The sequence below is a fragment of the Oryctolagus cuniculus genome, chromosome 2, assembly GCF_051225735.1.
Source record: "Oryctolagus cuniculus isolate XC-2025 breed Fujian yellow rabbit chromosome 2, ASM5122573v1, whole genome shotgun sequence".
In the NCBI taxonomy this organism is placed as follows: domain Eukaryota; kingdom Metazoa; phylum Chordata; class Mammalia; order Lagomorpha; family Leporidae; genus Oryctolagus; species Oryctolagus cuniculus.
In genome coordinates, this window is record NC_142868.1 from 2456861 (window position 1) to 2474483 (window position 17623).

A 17623-nucleotide genomic window follows, 5' to 3' on the forward strand; every position below is an offset into this window, starting at 1 on the left:
CCACGCAGGGGGGGCCGGAACCCCCTGCAGGGGCCTGTGCCACAGTGTTCTAGAAAGTTCCATGTGGGGGCAGGCTAAGCCACCATCTGCAGCACCAGCATCCCATAGGGGCGCCAGTTTGAGTCTCAGATCCAGCCCAGCTCCCTGTTAATGCACCTGGGAAGGCAGTGGAGGACGGGCCAAGTGCCTGGGCCCCTGCACCTGCGTGGGAGACCCCAAGGAAGCTCCTGGCTCCTGGCTTCAGCCTGGCCCAGCCCAGCCATTGCAGCCATTTGGGGAGTGCATCAGCGGAAGGAAGATTCTCTCTCTCTCTCTCTCTCTCTCTCTGCCTCTCAAATACATAACTACATTTTAAAAAGAAAGAAAATCCCACGGGGGCTCTTGGGGACGCGAGCAGGAGAGGAGGCAGCTGCCGTCCGCCGTAAGCCGGGTTGTCACCGCAGGTTTTATCCCGGCAAGGGCGTGGGGGCCCGGCCCAGGCCTGGCCCCGGGGTGGAGAGAGGCTGCAGCGAGGAGGCCACGCGTGGGCTCTGGGGCCCCCACTGCTTCCCGGGTGCTCCTCGCCTTCCCCGGGGAGCACGGGGGTCAGTGCTGACCACCTCCTGACTGCTGGCCTACGGTCACCACGCCTCCCTCATGCGAGCAGGGCTGGGTGACCTGCGAGCAGCCCCCGGGGTGCCTCTTGGGGACAGGCGCTGGGGAACCAGCCGAGCCGTGCCCGGGTATTGGGGAAGGAATTCATCGAGCAGCTCCCGTGGGGTCTGCTTGGTGCCAAGCATGCTGCGTGGCCACATGTGCAGGAGAGGCCGTGGGCGAGGTCAGGGCAGTGTGTGTGGGACCCGTGCAGGGCCCTGGCCAGGAGCACAGGGGGACAGGAGGGACGGGGCAGGGCAGAGAGCGGGGGTCGGGGTCACTGTTAACCAGGCCGGAGCCACGGGCGCCCCCTGGGTCCCCTTCCTGGCACCGGTGGGACCCCCATGGGCACAAGGCCCCTCACAGCCCCTCTGGGAAGTGGTGGGGGAAGGGCCCGGAGACAGAGTCCAGTCCCGGGAGCCAGGAGGCCAAGGCTGGAGCCCCCTACCCCAGCCGCTCCTCCCCACCACCCCTGCCAATCCCCGCCCCAACACCCGCCACGCCCTTCTCCCCCCCACCCCCACCCCACCCCCGGCACCTCGACCACATCCCCAGCCACTCGCTGTTCAGGGGACTCCAAGTGGCAGCTCTGGGGCAGGACCAGAGCCCCAACCACTGGGCTCCCCGGCCAGGCAGGCAGAAGTCATCCTCTGTGCCCGGAAGCCTTCGTGGGCAGGACATGGTGGCATGGCGCCAAGGGGTCAGCAGCCGACCAGCCGAGGGCCAGGCCCCTGCGGAGGGCGCCCCAGTGGTGACGAAGGCCCGGCTCCGGCGACAGTGACGGCGCCCACGCAAACAGGAACTTGTGTTCATGGGTGGAAGTTTCTGGAAGCAGATGTCCTGAGACCCTGCACGATCGGGGAGAGCTGGGAGCCACGGCCACATGGTGAGGGCTCGGGCCTGGCGGCCTGCCCGTGCTGTAACCACCTCCACCCTGCAGCCCACAGAATCCAGCTCGGAGAAGCCAGGGAGCCTCCCCAGCCCGGCCCGGCCCGGCCCGGGCCTCTCACTCGTGTCTGTGCTGAGGTCGGCTCAGACCCGGAAGGGGAAGGGACCAGGCTCAGAACAGGAGGAATGGGCGGGGGAGGGGCGGGCCAGTAGTGGCCATTCTGCTTCCTGTCTCCCGCTGGCAGAGGGGTCAGAGGTCACGGCTTTGACTCAGGGCGCTCAGAAGGCCGGGGTGTCCCCTGGGGAGGACGATGGGGGCTTGCACAGTTTGGCTGGGTCACTCAGCAGTTGGGGGACCACCTGCTGGGCACCCACAAACAGCTGGGGCACCTGAGCCCTCCCTCTCAGCACAGCCAATCCGGGGGAGACAGGGGCCAGCAGGCAGCCCCCCAACACTACAGTGAGGACAGGGAGAGGCCGCACGGGGACCCTGCTTTCATTAAAAGGCTGGGGGGGCGGAGTCAGAGGGGAGCGCGGCCGTCTGGGTCGGAGTTGGTGCAAATGCAGGCCCCCCCCGCACACCTGTGTGCACACACACACATGCACACGCGCACACACACACACACACACAAGCCCGACACAGGAACCAGCAGCACATCACAGCTGAGTGCACCAGGGCACGGCACAGTTTGAGCTAAAAGGTAAAAGCCCGACCCCAGGTGACCCAACCTCCTCAGGGCCAGGACCACCGACTCTCAGGGCCACCGCCGTCAGCAGGTCCTTCCGGGGACCACCCAGGGCCACCAAAGAGCCCCAGTCATCCCGGAGGATTGCACGGTGGGAGCAGGGGCCTCACACAGGGCTCCCCACCGCCGGCCGCCCCAGGCGGTTCTCACCCGATAGGCGCCGGGACCAAGCTCTCCAGGGCAGCGGAAGGGAGCCGCGGCACTGCCCGGGGCCTCCAGCCCAGGTCCAGGAGATGTGGTGGCCTCAGGCTGCCCAAGTGACCTTGAAACCTCCCGGGCTTGGGAAGAGCTGGACGCTGGGTCACACAGACCCCACTCTGGCCGTGCCTAGTCTCCGTCTCCCCATCCGTGGGATGGGACGGGGCGGGGGCCGATGACACCTCCATCCCAGGGTCAGGAGCTGAGGCCCCGGGCCTCGGGTGTGGAGAAGGGGCCCTGCAGGTGTCAGCGTCCTTCGCTCCCCCAGTCAGGAGACCCCCGAGGTCTGCCCCACTGCTGCTGAGCCCCCTCAGCTCCTGGGCAGGGGACCCACCTGCTCTGGACATGGGACAGCACAGACGGCAAGGACCCACTGATGCTGGCTGCCCGGCAGCCTCTTCTGCCCACTGGGGTGGCGCCGGCCCAGGCTGGGGAGACAGAGGACAGGAGTGTGGGGAGGGGCAGAGCCTGAGCCCAGAGCCCAGGGGGCCGGTGAGGGTGGGCACAGGACAGGGTAGGGTCAGGAAGAAGCTCCAGCTACTGGAGGTGGGGACAGGACCAGAGCAAGGACGCCGGAAGTGCTGGGTTTGGTTTTCGAAATTGAAAGTTGGCTCCGAGGGCGGAGGACACTACGTGAGGCCCCTGCCTGAGGGGCGGGGCTTGGATCCTCAGGGAGGCGGCTGTCACCAGGACCGCATGAGCAGAACAACGCCTGGTGGGTCCCAGAGGAGGCACCTTGGGGTGAGGACCCCAGCTGGAGATTCCGGGCACTGACGCGCGCCCAGCAGTGAGCAGACAGCTCAGGGCGCGGGCAGGGGGCACCTCCCCAAGACGTGAGACCCTGGTCACGGCAAGGACCCAGGGTCAGCAGCAGACAGATACCCAGGAGGGCTCCGACCTGCGCCCCGAATCGGGAAGCTCTGCAGAAGGCCTGGGGTGGCCCAGACCTCGCAGCTCAGGCCAAGGCCGCCCGTGCATGGGCACTAACCAAGACGGGGGTGAGGGAGCCGTGAGGAAGCCCCCAAGTGGGCGAATGTCCGGGGCGGGGGCAGCGACAGTGACAGCGCCCACAGGGTCTTGCCAGGCAGCTGCACAGGGTCACGGTGCAGCCCAGGGCCTGGGGTGCAGGTCGACCGGCAGCGCCAGCGCCCGCATGGTGCCGAGGTCGAGGCGGCCACAGTGGCCGTGTGCTGCCCACAGCACCTGGAGAGAAGTGAGGCGGGGCTCAGAGCTGCAGGGGAGTGGCGCGTGGAACCTGTGGTTAAGCCTGAGGGGCGGAGCCAGAGAAGGTGCTGCTGTGGCCCGGCCACGGCAAGGCCAGCGGCTGTGCCCACGCAAAGGCCAGGAGCAGGTGGGCGTCGCAGGAAGCCCACAGCCCTGCGGGGAACCTCCCTGGATGCCAGGAAGCCGGCGACGTGAAGGGCGTGTCGCCAGCGGCCAGCAGCAGGTGGCCCGGAGACAAGTCCATCAGGAAGACGCCCGAGGCCAGTGGGGCGGCAGCGACACGGCCAGCGCCAGGGCCAACAGCCCTGCCGGGAGACCCATGACACTAGGGACGCGGCGGGTGCGCCTCCGACAGGCAGCGGCGGGGGCCGCGCTCAGGGCTTGGCTCCCGGCGCAGGCCGGGGAAAGCGCAGCGGCCGAGCGGACGGGCCCGCAGCTTCCCGCAGATCCAGATCTTGTGGGCAGCGCCCAGGGCAGCGCGCGCCAAGCGGCAGCAGGCGCAGGGTCCCGGGCGCCCAGCCAGGCGCGCTGCGCTGCGGGGCCGGAGCGGCCTGCGGCGGCGCTGTCCAGGGTGCTGAGCGCGCTCGCCGTCCTCGCGCCCCCCGCGCCCGGCTCCCGCGGCTGAGCGCGGCGCGAGGGCACGTGGCGCGGAGTTGGCGGTCTCTAGCTGCTTGCCTGGTGCTCCCGTTCCTGCTCGTCACGTGGCGGGACGGATCCGCCCCCGTGCTCGCGACCCGGCCGGTCCCGCAGGGGTCACACTCAGCCCGAGCCTCCCGCAGGGACGCATCCGCGGTCAAGGTGCCTGCGAGCCGGCTGATTCCTCCGCTCAGGCCTCGTCCCTCTTCTTCCCAACGCTGGCACCAGCCCGGAGGGTCTGTGGCTGGGGCAGCTGGGCCAGGGCAGAGGGAACCCCCCGGGAGCCAGAGACAAAGCATAGTGGCCTCCGGCTTGCACAAGGGCTGGTCAACCCTGAGGAACCAAGAAGGGCAGCAGGAAGTGGGAATGAGGCTGGGAACGGGGCAGGGAGCAGAGGTCAACCCAGAGGGAAAGGGGAGGGGCTGCCTGGGGGTGGGCAGCAGGTGAAACACGGCCGGCCGGCCTGGGAGCCAGGGCTGTGCCCTTCCGCCTGGCTCCGGTGGCTCTGTCAATCTTCCCCCCTCGGCTGTCCCCACTCAGTGAGCTCGCTCCCCGTGGCTGCGTGGCAGGGCGAGGGTAAGTGAAGGGGCCTGGGACCTGTTGGTTCCAGAAAGCTTTGTCTTTCTCTCCCACGGCGCAGCACCGACGTGGCACCCTTGGCCCAAGGCAGCAAGGACCAGAGAGAGGGCGGGTTGCGGGGGCGCCGTCGGCTGGACTGCTGGAGCTGGCCCTGAACCCAGCCACGTGGCCTGGGCAGACACTGGACCTTCCTGGGCCTCGCGTCCTCACCTGTGAGGTGGGAGTTCAGTAGAAACGGCACCAGCCTCGCCCGGCTGGGGTTGGGGTTCAAGTGACGCGGATCCGTGCGGTGCTCAGCAGGGCCCGCACGCACTGAGCTCTCGGAGACACGCCCGCCTTCGCCGGAGCCCCACTGCTTCACCGGGGAAGATGCGGCACGGCCGAGCGTCCCTGCCAAGGCCACAGAAAAAAACGTCAGGACAGCCCCAAGCCGGCCCCCAGGGGCCCCGCCACCTGCTCTCAAACCCGAGAGTTTTCCCCAAGTCTGTGTTGCAATGTCAGAATCTTCCCGACTTCCCAGAGCAGACACAGCCGTGCAGCAGAGGCAGAGGAGGGAGCGGCATGCGTGTGCGCATGTATGCACGGCACGCGTACATGTGTGCATGTACACGTGTGTGGGTGTATGCATATCAGTGTGTTGCATGTATACCTGTGTGTGCATGTGTGTGCATGTGTGTGCCTTGTGCACGCCCACACGTGGTCCCCGCAGCCCCAGGCTGCAGGGCAGTGGGGCCCTGCTGGGAAGCATGGATGTGGCCGGGCTGTGAATTCCCTCCTTAGCCGAGCTCTGCCTTTAACCGTTCCCTGCAGCCCTGAGCCCAGTCCTCAGCCCGCGTGGGCCGTGGCCGGAGAAGATTCCTTTGTGACTTCCAACTTCCTCAAGGCCACTTGTGGAATTCTTTTTAAGATTTATTTATTTATTTGAAAGAGTTACACAGAGAGAGGGAGAGAGGGAGGGAGGGAGGGGGGAGGGAGAGAATCTTCCATCTTCTGGTTCACTCCCCAGATGGCTACAATGGCCCAGGCTGGGCCAGGATGGAGCCAGGAGCTTCTCCCAGGTCTCCCACGTGGGTGCAGGGGTCCAAGCACTCGGGCCACCCTCCGCTGCCTTCCCAGGTTGTTAGCAGAGAGCTGGATGGGAGTGGAGCAGGCAGGACTCAAACTGGCGCCCGTATGGGATGCCGGCGCTGCAGGCGGCGGCTTTACCGCTGTGCCCCAACGCCGGCCCTGTGGAATTTTCAAACAAGCCTTGTGGTTCTGGCGTGTGACTCCCTGCTCGACCCAGGGCTCCAAAGGCAGACACGCGTGTGCAGGTGCACGCACGCCTCACACACACACTCAGGGCTGAGGGCCGCGTGCTGCTCAGGGCAGTTTTGCGAGTTCTCCTTAAGCTCGGCCGCACCCCCGTTGGCCCCAGGATCCCCACGCGGCTGGGAGAGCCGTCCTCCCCCAGGGGCTCTGAGGTCACGCCCTCACCCTCAGCTGCCTTACACCTGCTTCTGTGAGGCCCGGTCCCTCCGCGGCTGCTGGCCTGGTCTCTGGCCTCCGGGTCAGGGCAGGGCTCCTGTCCAGTGAGAGGGACATTCAGTGACCCTCAGGGTGTCAGAGGTATGGTGGGAAAGATGGGGAGGGCCTCCACCACCGTGACAGCGGGTCAGACCCAGCGCCGACCCTCAGGCTGTGGGCTCATGGGGGCCAGGCACTGTCACCGTCATCTTTCCAGGCTCACCAAGGCCATTCGCGCCTGCCAAATCCCCCTGGGCCTGCCCCCAGTGTCCCCCAAGAATCTGCCCCTCCCACAAGCTGGGACCCCATGTCTTTCCCCCCACCACGAAACTCCTGGCTCCCTTGGCGGGTCACAGGCGCCCAGGGCCTCCCAGCTCCCGCCCTGCTGAGGTGAGAGCCCACACCCCACTCCCTGGCCGCCGTCTCCCCCTTGGTTGCGAGTGGCTCAATGTTGGAACACGCGCCTCGTCCATCCAGCAGCCAGTGGGGGGCCAGGGGCTCTCCACGGAGCAGGGCGGGGCAGCAAGGCACCCGGGTTCTGAGAGTCCCCCGTGGGAGTCAGCAACACAAGGCTGGGGCCGACCCCCAGCCACAGGACACGTGCCGGCCACGGCGGGCAGCTCTGCCGCAGGCTGGAGAAACAGCCTCTCACCCAGCCCCGGCCCCGGCCCTGGTTTCCAGGCCCTGATGGTCACTCGCCTGCCTCCCCCAGACCTTCCAGGCACTGAGGGCACGCACAGAGGCTGCTGCTCCCGCCCCATCCCCCAGCCCAGCTGAGGACCCACCACCCTCCTCACATGCCCCAGCCCCACCCTCTGCACCCAGCTGTGCCTGCGTGGCCACCATGGCTGCCCTCAGTTTGCAGAGAGCTCACAGCAGGGGGCAGCGCAGTGAGCACCGCCCCCCACGTCTGGACGGGAGACCCCAGCAGGGCAGGGGTGGAGGGCGGGCTCCGGGCAGGCGGGTGTCCTGGGCGCCCTCCTGGACGGCCAGGGCGGGCAGCGGCCGAGGGTCTTGGGGCTTCTTGCATATTCTCGGAGAGGCAGGGGGTCTGGGGGGCCCCGTCCTCCTGGCTTCCCACTGCCGAGGGAGCGACTAGCAGCCTCGCCCAGCGCCGGAACAGCCCTTCCGAGCTCGGCCGCTGCCGCCGTGTGCAGCCCCGGTCAGGCTCCCAAATCCACGCCTCGGCACCCGGGACCAAGCTAACCGTGAGACTTGAACTCTCAGTGTCGTGAATTCCAAGACAAAGTACAGAGACTCCGAAAAAGAAGCCGTGGAAAGCCCTGGCTGGAAGGAAGGCGCGAGGGGAGACGCGGGTGGACACTGGGAGGGGGCGTGGTTTCCGCGAGCCCCTGGCCGTGTGGAGGGTGGGGCCAGGGTCCATGCAGAGCACCTGCGGGGGGTCCCCTACGGCGCCGGCCGCGTCCACAGAAGCCACGCACAGGGTCCGCCGCGCACAGGGCCTGCAGTCCCGCAGGGGCGGGGGAGGGGCGGGCCCACGCCTGCACCCCGGGGCCGCTCCACGGCCACCTCACCAGCCCTGGGGCTCAGCTTGGCCTCCCACAGCTGGGCCTGGCCCGGGCAGCAGCCGGCGCCCTCCCCCGCCGCGGCCTCTCTCGAGGGAGACAGGAACTGGACCCGCCCAGCTGCCAGGCCTCCCTCCTGGGCCAGCACCAGAAAGCTTGGTCCCTTTGAAACTTGGAATAGCTGGGATTCCACAGGCGCCCTCCTGAACTTTCCAGAAACTCTGGCTGCGCCGCGCATTCCTGGGCCTGCCGTGGAATGCGGCTGCCTGTGCGGCTCCGGCTCCCTGCTGCCCGTGGCCGGGAGCCACCGGGGGCCGCATTCCCTGGACCCGGAGTCCCCGGGGAACCTCAGCCAGAGCGCCATCTGGGCCTCCCACGTGGCTGGCGGAGCCTGAGCTGTCACTGCTGCCTCCCAGAGTGGGCAGGAAGCCGGGACTGGGAGCGGAGCCAGGCTCCCCCCTGGGGCACCCCGATACAGGATGCGGGCGTCCCCGGGGGCAACCCCTGCCCTCGGCCCACAGGTTCCGGGAGGCCCAGTGGAAGGGGCTCCATGGTGTGGATCCTGAGTCCCGCGTCACCCAGAAAGCACCCCTCCAGGAAGGCCCTGACCAGCACCCGAGGCCCCGGAGGCTCTTCGGGAGTGCCCCGAGCCCAGGCGCCCACCTCGCCCGGGTCTGGTCCCAGGCCGCGGCTCGGGTCCTTCTGTGTAAGCACAGAAACCCCAAGTCAGCTGTGAAGTGGACCCGTCCCCCTGGCTCCCACGGCCGCGGGGGCTGCCTGGGCCCGGGCGGTTGCCGACTAAAACGCAGCCGCACAGCCTCGGTCTGCCGAGGGGTCCTCGCCGCAGTCACCCTGCGGGGCGAGGGTCGCCCCAGGAGGAGGAGGAGGCGGGGCACCAGGTCCTGGCCAGCGCTGCCCCACCCCTCCCAGAGCGCCCTCTTCACCGTGGGAGGAGCCCCGGCACAGACACCGCCACGCTGCCGAGGGCGTCCCCGCGGGCCCTGAACACCTCTGCAGATTCGGCCGAGCACCCTCTCCAGCCCCCAGGGCAGCCCTGAGCCTGGAGCGAGGTGGAGCTGCGGCACACAGGTCCCCCCTGGGGCTGCCCTGCACTGCCATCACGCACCAGGGTCGCGGCCGGGCGGCTCAGCTGCACTTCCAGGCCCTCGGCCTCCTCTCACCCTGAACGTCAAAATCGTGAGTGCCGGCCCGGGAACGGCCCAGCAACCCCGTCATGTGGCTTCACCAGGCCGTGCAGCCGCGCGACGGGAACCCAGGTGCGCAGGGTGGAGGCCCTGCCCCTGTGCCCAGCCGCCATCTCAGAACCGAGAGAGGCCGAGCCAGCCCCAGCGTCACGGCAGGGCCGACGCCAGCCACAGCCGTGCCCACCTCTGCTCAGCCAAGCCCCACTGCCCGCTTCCCAGAGGGCCCAGTGTCGGGCAGAGCCGCATCCATGCCCTCATCTCCCTGAGCCTCGTCTGCACACAGAGCCTAACACGGCACTCACCAGGGGGATGTCGTGGCGGTCCCACAGGGCCTGCTGTGATTGGAGGGATTGCCATGGGTGGTCCCACAGGGCCTGCTGTGATTGGGGGATTGCCATGGGTGGTCCCACAGGGCCTGCTGTGATTGGAGGGATTGCCATGGGTGTTCCCACAGGGCCTGCTGTGATTGGGGGGATTGCCATGGGCGGTCCCACAGGGTCTGCTGTGATTGGGGGGATCGCCATGGGCGGTCCCACAGGGCCTGCTGTGATTGGGGGGATCGCCATGGGCGGTCCCACAGGGCCTGCTGTGATTGGAGGGATTGCCATGGGTGGTCCCACAGGGCCTGCTGTGATTGGAGGGATTGTCACGGAGTTATCACAGGATCCACTGTGATTGGAGGCTCGGTCTGGGGCAGTTCCTGGTCCACCTGAAGTTGGGCCGCTGGGGTGGGCTCTCAGGGGAGCTGTGGGGCCCCAGCAACTTTGCTTCCTGACTTGAATGTGGCTGCTTCGGGCCCCCTCCACGTGGTGCTCACCAGACGCCAGGGCCGAGCCAGCTCCACCGATGCCAGGGCCGAGCCAGCTCCACCGGACGCCAGGGCCGAGCCAGCTCCACCGGACGCCAGGGCCGAGGCTGGAGGTGCAGCCGCCACACTGCCGGCCGGGCGCGCACAGAATCCCCCACGGGGGCTGGCGGAGGTGGGACCGACCCGGCAGGTTTTGGGGACCATCTCACGGAGGAGACCAGGTGGGAAGACGGCCTCCGCCTCCCCCGGCTTCCCCGCAAAAAGCTCACGGAAAACACATTAGAGGGTAAGTTTATTTTCTTGAAGACTTATTTGTTTATTTGAAAGGCAGAGTTACAAAGAAGCAGAGGCAAAGAGAGAGAGGGAGAGAGAGGGAGAGAGAGGGAGAGAGAGGGAGAGAGAGAGAGAGGGAGGGAGAGAGGGAGGGAGAGAGAGGGAGGGAGAGAGGGAGAGGGAGAGAGGGAGAGAGAGAGGGAGAGAGAGGGAGAGAGGGGGAGAGAGGGAGAGAGAGAGAGAACTCTTCCATCCGCTGGTTCACTCCCCAGCTGCCCACAGCATCCAGGCAGCAGTGGGGAGCAGCAGGTGGTCCAGGAGCCGGCGCCCACCCAGGCGTCTGTGGGCTGCATGGGCAGAGGCCGGAAGTGGAGGGGATGGGGCGAGCCCAGGCGCTCTGACCGCTCAGTCCTCACTCAGCCAGCCTTGCAGTCCTGGGCCCCCGCGGCCCTCCCGCAGCCGGGGCGCCCCGCCCGGGTCCTCCAGCGCTGTTGGCTGACCAGCACGCGGCGGGCCCAGGCCTCCAGCCATTCCCGCGCCCGCCTCCCCTGCTTCACGCACTTCAGTGGCTTCTGCTGGGGAAGCCACCCACCGGCTCCTCGGCTTCCTCTGCGGGGAGTTTCTAACCCGCAGACCCCAAGTCTCCATCAGGTGCGGGCCGGGGGCGGGGATGCGTGGGCGGGGCTTGCACGGGTTTCAGCAGCGGGGGCGGAGCTGCACGGGCCGGGCAGGGCTTGGGCGGGGGGCTGCGGGGGCCACAGCGGCGGGGTGCGGGGCCAACTCCAGAGGGTTTGCTTCTGTGAGCACCTCACTGCTCCATCTTCCCTTCCCATCTCCTGGGCCCCACCCAGCCCGGGCACTTCCGTCTCCAAGGCTCACGGGATGGTAGGCAGGAAACTGAGGCCCGAGAAACGGGGTGCACTCAGGGTCACCCCCAACCTCACCAGACCCGGACACGTGACAGCCCAACGCTGCCCCCGGCTGCCCGAGAAGACGGCACAGGGCCCCCCGCAGCCCTGTCTGCTCTGCCCCTGCCCACTCCCGGGGGCGGCCTGGGGGCCCAGAGAGCCCGGCTGGAGCTGGGACGGGCAGAACTGCCGGCTCAGCAAGGGGACTTTCCGGCAAGGATTCCTGCGCACAGCTCAGTTCTTGGAAGTTGCTTCCTGCCGCTGGCCCACGGAGCGGGAGCCCTTCCAGGTTCCAGGCACCCGCCCCCGGCCTCCTGCCAGACTGTGCCTCGTGCAGGCCCAGCGGGCGTGGGCTGCCGCTGACGTGGCCGCACCGGCCCTGGCTGCCCCGGGCTGCACAGGGAGCAGAGCGAGCCCCTCCCCCTCCCTCGCCTCGAAAAGCCTTCCTGGCACTGGGGGGGGGGGGATGGTTCTCGCCATCCCCGCCGAGGGCAAGCGAATTTCAGAATCTAAAACCTCAGAAACAAACCCCTGGTCTGCGGGAGGCTCCTGTCAGTCTGCGTAGACGGGGGCGGGGGCGCGGGGGGCTCACGTGCTGCTCGGAGCCACACACACACACACACACCCCGGTGGCCAGCCCAGGACGCGTGGTGAGGACGCCACCTGCTCTCCCGGGGCCGGACGGTGAGCTGACTACTGCACGGTCGTCCTGCACGCCACGCGCTCCTCAGGGTCAGACTGGCGGGAAGAGACCGGGCTTCCCGGGAGGAGGGGCAGGTGACACTGGGAGGAGGCCGCGTTGTCACAGGGGTGCACCCCAGCCAGAGTCGCTGGGAACCTCGTCCAGGAGGTCACTCGCCCGGCACACTGCAGTCCTGCGCTCAGAGTCTGGTTAAACCAAAGGAAGGCGAGGTGAGAGGGGAGGGAGGGAGGGTGGTGGACAGATGGGCGGGTGATGGACGGATGGTCGGTGGACAGATGGACGAGGGACAGATGGATGATGGACGGGTGGTGGACAGGTAGATGGTGGTGATGGGTGGAAGGGTGGATGTACGGATGACTGACAGGTGGGTAGGCAGATGATGGATGGGTGGGTGGGTGGGGAGGTGGATGATGGATAAGGTCGATGCACGGATGAGTGATGGACAGATGGCGGACGGGTAGTGGACAGATGGACAGATGCATGATGGACAGATGCGTGGACGGGTAGTGGACAGATGGATGGATGCATGATGGACAGATGCGTGGATGGGAAGTGGACGGATGGACGGATGTGTGATGGACAGGTGCATGGACAGGCGGTGGACGGATGGCGGACAGGTGGTGGACAGATGGACGGATACGTGATGGACAGATGCGTGGATGGGCAGTGGACAGATGGACGGATGCGTGATGGACAGATGCGTGGATGGGTGGTAGACAGGTGGTGGACAGATGGACGGATACGTGATGGACAGATGCATGGACGGGCAGTGGATGGATGGACGGATGCGTGATGGACAGATGCGTGGACGGGCGGTGGATGGATGGACGGATGCGTGATGGACAGATGCGTGGACGGGCAGTGGATGGATGGACGGATACGTGATGGACAGATGCATGGACGGGCAGTGGATGGATGGACGGATGCGTGATGGACAGATGCGTGGACGGGCGGTGGACGGATGGCGGGTGCCCGTTCCTCCCTGCGCCACGGGCTGGGGCAGGGCTGACCCGAGCGGGTGCCGTCTCCCTGGCAGCTGTGCAGCCCGACTCTGCTGGTCCCTGAGGAGCCCACGCATCCCTCCACTTCCCCGTGCAGGAGCACACGGCCCGAGCTCCGTGGGGCCCCCAGGAAACACCGCAGCAGCCGCAGCCCTGCCCCGGGCCCCGTGGGTCCTCTGTGGGTCCCAGGAGCAGCCCTCCCAGCCCTGCTAAGTGGACAGGGAGCAGAGGAAGTGGGCAGTGGATGCTACACCTGGCCAAAGAGGACGGGACCCCTGCCCAGCTGTGCTGGTGGGGGGGGCAGGACCCCGAGCCGCCCCTAGGGGCACAGGCGTCCGTGGAGGCTGCCCCCCCAAAGCGTCCTCACATCCAGACGTGGCTCAGAATCGCTTGGACCTGCACACGCCCAGACCTACGGAATCACCATCTGCCCGGGTGCGGCCAGCAGAGGGCACCTTCACAGGGGCCCGGGGGCCGGGGGTGGAGCCCCTGGGAGCTCATGGAGAGGTGAACTCTGCCCCCCCCAGAGCTACCTGGCACCAGGCTCGGCAGCAGGTGCTGGCGATGGCCCTGTGCGGGGGCTGCCGCTCCAGTGGGCCCTGCCGCTCCAGTGGGCCCCGCGGCGGGGGTTGGCTCAGAACGCCCCTGCACATCAGCTCTGCCCCCGCAGCCCACCCCCAGGGTTCTCCTCTGCAGCAAGTGGTGGGCATGGCCTCGAGATGGCCCGCCCCTCCAGGTCGCAGCCCGACCTGTCTACAGCCCCCAGACTTGGGGGAGATGGCCCTGGGAGGCCATGTGCAGCTCGCCGGAGGACAGCCACAGCTTCCTGGGGTCTCCGCTCCGGTTTCCACGGCAGCCCCAGTGTCGAGCGGCCCAGGGGCCCTCCAGGGCTGGGCCGGCCCGGGGCTCTGCGGGAAGGGGATGGCGGGTGGAGGAGGCCCATGGGGGACGTGGGGCAGGCACCTGCTTCCCAGGGGCTGGCCCACTGCACAGGTGAGCAGACAGGCTCAGGGGCAGGGAGGCAGGCGTCATGCTGTGGGCGCGGCGACGGAGATGGCACAGCCGGCCCTGAGCGTTCGTGGGGGACCAGCATGCGAGTCCCCGCAACCCCACGGCCATGAGCGGGGTCAGCCGGCCCCCCCACCCCCGTCCGGCCCAGGCATTCCCCGGTATCCACGCTGCGTGCAGGGGTCACTGGGGGCCACGCCTTGGTGGCCTGGCTGTGGAGTATGTGGGAGGGGCTCTCAGAGGCCACCATCTTTCCACGTCCGTGGCTGCCTTTGGACCCACAGGGAGGTGGCAGAGGGACACGAGGGCTGAGGGAACGGCCCCCCTGGCTGCTGCCAGCCGCTGTGCTCGCGGTGGGCAGCTGTGGTGGTGCTGGGCTCTGGGTTTGGGGCGGGGGGCGGGCGTGTTGCAGACCCTGCAGGCCCAGCCCAGGTGGCCCAGCTGGCGCAGACACGGCCTCAGGTTGTGCCAGGCCTCGGCTGCATCCTTGACCCGTGCCAGGTGGGATCCGGAGAGGAAGCTCCGTCCAGGCTGGTCGGGTGGTAACCCCACGGGCGCCGCCGGCCCTGCGGCTGACATGGCCCCGAGCCCCTCATGGCCGCAGGGCCCAGCCGAGCGAGGGGCGCTTCCGTGGGCAGCACAGGCCCAGAGCTGCGGCTGCCGCCCACGTACGGCCTCCTTCCCGCGGCCCAGCCAGCCGGGGCAGCCAGCCCTGCGCACACAGCACTTGGCAGGGCCGCGCCTGGCCTGAGGGGAACCCTGGACCGGGGGAGGGGACCCCAGCGCCAAGCACAGGCCAAAACAAAGGTTAAGTTAGGTTAACTCGGCCGAGCCAGGATGAGCGCTGGCTCCAGGCTCGGCTGTCGCCTCCCAGGCACGTGGGGCTGGCTGAGGTTCCTGCCGTGTGTGTGTGCATGCGTGTGCATGAGCGTGTGCACGTGTGTGTGCATCCGTGCACGCGTGTGTGGTGAAGGCGCCGTTCCAGGCCCAGGGACTTCTGGGTGACTTTCTGGGTGAGTGGGCTTTAGCAGGAATGCTGCCCCCCAGCTTCAGCCCCTGGCACAGACGCCGTTTCCACACCGGGAGTCCCGGCAGGGCCGTGGGGCGCCGGCGAGGGTGCTGTGCCGCCCGCCCGTGCCTGCCCACCTCAGAGGCCCCTGGGCACGGCGTCAGGGCCAGGGAGGGCACTGCTCCAGCTCCGGGGCTGCGGCCTGCTGTGTGGTCCTGGGCAGGCGTCTCGGTGTCCCGGTGTCCCGGCTGTGGAAGAGGGGACAGCCAGGACACCCAGCCCTCGGCAGCCCGTGCAGCTGAGGGCGGCGGCTTCGCGCCTCCTCCCATTCCTGTCCGCCGCCGGCCCACGGGCCTCTCCAGGGACACGGAGGAAGCGTGGGCGGAGGTGGGGGCTCCATCCTCCCGAGCTCTGTGGAGGCGCTGGGGCCACCCTGGGGGCCGCAGTTAGAGAAGCCCTGAGCCGGGACGCTCTGCCCAGGCCGCAGTGCCCAGAAGCGGCCTCCCCAGAGGGCAGGCTCCGCGCGGCCCTGCCAGCTCTGGCGGCTCCAGGATGCCCGCTCCGTCCCCACGTGGCCGCCTCTCTGGCTGTCTGCGGGTCCTCGCTCAGTTTGGGGCCCGGCCCAGCCCCCTGCAGGCCACCGCCACAGCAAAGGCAGGCGTGTGGCTGCTGTCCCCTGTCCCCGCACGCGGAACGGCCAGCTGCAGCAGGTGTGAGATCCACTCCCTCTGAGCAGGGGCCCACAGGCCGGGGACGCCCAGGTCTCAGCCACGGCCAGCGCTGTGTCCCGAGCCAGATCTCCCCCAAGACCCCCGACTTTCCTCTCTGACCCCACCCGTGGGCCGTGCTTCCATCTGTGGGTGCCCGGGGACCTGGAGGGGGTGCTGGCATTGTGCGGGCAGCGGGTGAAGCCGCTGGCCGCGGCCAGTCCAGCTCCCTGGCCTGTGACCTCGCCAGTGTCTGCTGCCCGGGGCAGAGACCGAGTGAGAGCAGGGGACAGCTGCACGGCGCTGCCACCACACTGAGGCCTGGGCCTGAGGCCGAGGCTGGCGGGCTGCACTCCCTGCCGCCCGTGCTACCCAACGCGGGCCGGGCCCTCCTGGGTCCTCAGTTTTCCCATCTGTGTACTGGGAACACTGGCCATGTGGATACCACCCCGGACCAACCAGAAGCCAGGGCAGCCGAGGGAGGCACCTGAGGCTCATAGCCCACCCCTCCCAGGGGGACTCTTCAGGTGGTCCAGGGGGACCCTGGCACCGTCCATGGGCCCTGCCTCCCCTGTGCACCCCATCCCAGCCCCTGCGCCCCCCAAATCCTCATAGGGGTCCTGGCTCCCCCCTTGCCGCCTGGACACGGTCCTGGGTGCCCGCACCACCCATGTGGCAGCCTGGCCACTCAGGGCGTGGACAGCACAGCAGCAGGGGGCAGAGTGAGCACGTGTGACGTCCCCCCCGCATGTCCACACACTGTCCCACACGGCGGGGACGGGGGAAACCCAGGCCCCACTCAGGGTGAGGCCAGCAGTTTGAGGGGACAGACGGTGGGCACTCAGGGCCGGCCTGGGTGTCACGGCTGCCCTGGCACCAGGTGGCTGGGAGGCCATGGGGGAGGGGCTCTCACGCACTTGTGCCTGGGGGTGGGGGACCCACACGCTGGCAGAGGCCACGCTGCCTCCCACGGGGGCACCTCTGCCCGGCTGCCTGGCGGCCAGTGGCTCAGCCTCAGGCTGGTGCCACCCTCCCCCCAGTGACCCTCGTGGCCGTCTGTGGGGACCCTCGTCCTGCCTTCAGGGGTGTCCTGGTGCCCCCGCCCCCTTGAACGGCCCCTGGTCTTCTGAGCTCAATGAGAAACCCCAGAGCCCCCTTGGGACTCGCTGGTGGGACGTGGCACCCATCACCCCACTTCCCTCTGGGGCGACCTCTACCCCGGCTCCCCTTCCTGCATGGGGAGCCCCCCTCCTGGGGAGCCCTGGCCACCCCGTTGACGGTGCCGAGGTCCAGCCTGCGAGGCCCCGTCGCTCCCGGCGAGCCTGGGCCTGCACCAGGTTTACTGCTGGGCTGCACCTGCGCCTGCGCCTCTCGCTGCTCCGCCTTCCTCTCGCCTGGTGGCACCCAGCTCTAGGTGTCCGGCTCCGTTTCTAAAAATCGTCCAGGAGCAAAACAAGCCGGCTCCGTGGTGGCACGAGACGGCCAGCGGCCACCACGTCTGACAGCCTCCAGTGGACAGATGGGACCAGCCCGGGCACACCTGCCAGGCACAGGGGATCCCGAGACCCTCGGGCCCAAACCCTGGAAGTTCCCGGCCAGAACCGAGAGGCCCCGTGCCCCGGGAGCCTGCTGTGACAGCGGCCACCACGGGTCCCAAGTTCCACAGTGCGCCTGTGCCGCCAGGCGGTGCCAGGGCTCCCAGGCCGGCCCCGCGCCGCCATCCGGGCACCATACAGGGGCTCTGCGGCCGTTCTCTTCGCTCCGCTTTTATGTGGAGAACAAAGGGAACAGTAGCAAGGCAGAGCCCAGCAGGCTCCTCGTGCCCAGACAGGCGAAGGAACCGGCAGCTGCGCGGCACCGCCACCAGGGTCGCTGCTTCCGGGGTTGGGATCTCCAGCGCTCGCCGGAGCAGCTGTAACCACGAGGCCTGGGCCCCGCTCCCGAGCTCCCTGTGTGTCGGCTCGGGACACGCCCCGTCTGCCACACGGGACCAGAAAACAAACAGGGGAAAGTGCACGTTTCTAAATTGGTCGACTCAAGCAGACCGGCCGCGGCGTCTGTTTCC

General features: G+C 68.5%; 1 long non-coding RNA gene across 4 annotated transcripts; it reads right to left on the reverse strand.

Moving 5' to 3' along the window:
- Window positions 1-5804: 5804 nt before the first annotated feature.
- LOC149127665 (uncharacterized) lies at window positions 5805-9517 on the reverse strand. 4 transcript variants are annotated; one of them, XR_016229566.1, is made up of 3 exons: window positions 9444-9517; window positions 6396-6468; window positions 5805-6131 (listed from the first exon to the last, which is right to left on the reverse strand). It is a non-coding gene; the product is annotated as an uncharacterized LOC149127665 (long non-coding RNA). The 4 variants fall into 4 exon arrangements; XR_016229569.1 differs by having other exon boundaries at window positions 6381-6468; XR_016229567.1 differs by lacking the exon at window positions 9444-9517 and adding an exon at window positions 9326-9434.
- Between the last annotated feature and the right edge of the window lie 8106 nt (window positions 9518-17623).